The sequence below is a fragment of the Orycteropus afer genome, unplaced genomic scaffold (genome assembly GCF_000298275.1).
Source record: "Orycteropus afer afer isolate SDZICR_OR568_19922 unplaced genomic scaffold, OryAfe1.0 scaffold00218, whole genome shotgun sequence".
Lineage (NCBI taxonomy): Eukaryota > Metazoa > Chordata > Mammalia > Tubulidentata > Orycteropodidae > Orycteropus > Orycteropus afer.
The window spans coordinates 3,557,873-3,560,369 of NW_006921805.1; positions in this window are offsets into that span (position 1 = coordinate 3,557,873).

Consider the following 2,497-nt stretch of genomic DNA (forward strand, 5'->3'; position numbering starts at 1 on the left):
ATAATTTTTTTTTTTTTGGTGATTATACGAATACAAATATTGATGATAATGTATTATTTATACTAGATTAAGAAAGTTCATGATGTTTCTTGAATTCTTGAATATTTTGATGCTGTAATTCATAATTTCAAGCAAGCTGTGATATTCTTTATTTCTGGGATTTTTTTTTTTTTTTGCATTATTTATTTGATGATTTTTCCTTCCCCCACTTATTCTCTCTCTCCCGTTTTTATCCCCTACTTTTAACATGGTGGATCTCTTAGAATGGTTCTCTAATTTCCTCTCTCCTTGCCTTTCAGCTATACTTGCTGGGAGATTTTTCCAACTTCATCTTCTAATTGGGTTTTCATTATTGATATCATGTCTTAATTTCCAAGAGCTCTTTTTTCACTCTGATATTCTTCTTTTTATTCTTTGTATATAACACCCTGTTCTACACTTATGAATATAGTATCATTTTTATCTACATGAGGGCATTAAGTTATTGTTTTTAAGTATTCTTGTCCCTGTATTGTTTCTGTCTCCTCTAAGTTGTTCTTATTTTCCATCTCTTTACTTAATCTCTCTGTAATATATTATTGGATTTCCTCAGATGTTGGCTGAACCTGCATTGTCTGCTCATCAATATATGAAGTCATGAGAGATGTTTGCTGTGACAACACTTAATACGCAAGAAGTCATCTCAGTCATGAAACATTGTCATTTTATACTTGGATGGTTACACAACTTTCATGATATTTCCAGGCAGCCATAAATTATAGGTTTGTTTACCATAAGCAATCCTACACAACCACGTACATCCTTCTAAAAGCATTGCAAGGATTAGCACACTCCTGTTGACAAATATTGTTAATTGTGTTTTTGTTTGCCTGGAGGTCTGTCAGTAATGTATATTTCCAAGGAGATTTGACTTAATCACCTACTTTTTTTCCTGATAGTGTCCCACAAGTAATGAAGAGAATGGGTTACATATCTCTTGGGTAACTAGTTACTGAACTGTGTTCATCATGTCCCAGTACCTTTCATCTAATCATAGCAAGAACCCTGTGGAGTTGGTAGTATTATCCCCATTTAACAACAAGAATGTGAGTTTCAAAGTTTCTGTTCTTTCTCAAGAGTCAACTACTAAGAAGTTAAGTCTGCAGCTAGAGCCTCCACAACTTGGAGGAGCCAAAGAATGGCAAAAGGGATTTTTTCCAAGGATTCTAATGATGCTGTTTCTTTGGCAGTTGTCCCCTTCCTTCATGGGACTTGAAAGCCAGAGGAGCTTGCCCTTCCTACTGGGAATGCTTTTTCTGCTCTCTGTGCCTGTTGGTATATAGGTAAGGTATATTTTCTCCTTCAGTGGCATGGTTGGTGTCAGTTTTTCCATCATCATCATCATCCTTGGGATCATCACATGACAGGAAACCTCTGCCCTTCATTGTTTTATACAAGAATTGTGAACCCCACAACTGTCATCAATAGTTGTTACCCTTGACCCTGAAACACCTCCAAGTTTTATTCTTGCATATTATCACATAAGATTGAAATATGATTAGCTCAATTACCTATCAAATCCAAAGTCCACACCAAAGTTTCTGAGACACTTGGTTTCTCAGAATCACCTCTGGCTTCTAATTCCTATCTTGCTTTCTGGTTCTTCAGTAAGTGGCTGCCCCCGTTTATCCACCCTGGCAATTAGCCAAATATGGAATTCATTTATAGTACCTTTTCTTGATTTCCACCCAAACTCCACTCACTTAGGGCTTTTACTATGAAGCGGCTTTCTACCAAAGTGTTTAGAAAAGTAGTGAAATTTTTATTGCATAAATGCAAACAACTTAAAATTGAACATTAAACTTCTCTATTTTCAGAAGTATTTTTGGCCACTCTGCTATTTTCTTTGGCCATCTTCTTTTGTTATTCTCTCCTCTCTTCTCTGTTCTCTTCCACTCCCAAATTATTCTTCTTATTCAGGTTCCTTCTTCCCCTCGCTTCCCATCATCACATACAAACACACCTCTCAGAAACATTCCATGATGCTGATATTTGTGAATGGTAAATGGAGTGAGCTTAGACCCTACCTGAGAGTCTCATTATTCATATTAAAAATATTTTGCTTTGCATAAACTCAGAGTTTATGAATTCAAAAAGATTGTCTGGCTATGCTTGAACCCGTAGATTATCCATAGACCAATTTATACTGTTCAGCTGAGCCTGTTACTTGCAGGCAAATTTGATTCTCTGTCTAAAATCTGACCAAGGATTTAATGGCCTCAGTCACTAAGTGGGATCTTTTAGCATTATCATTAGCTAATTTAAAATGTAGGTAGTCTGACTGGCCTCATTTATGTCTTGTTATATCTGTATTTCTCCTAGGCCCACACAGTCCAAACGTTAAATATCCACCATATTTTCTAGGTAGTGAAGTAATTGGCAGTGATTGTCCTGAATAAACTTAAGGTCAGGACTGGGATGAGTCTGTTTCAAAATATTGTATGTGCACTAAGAAGTA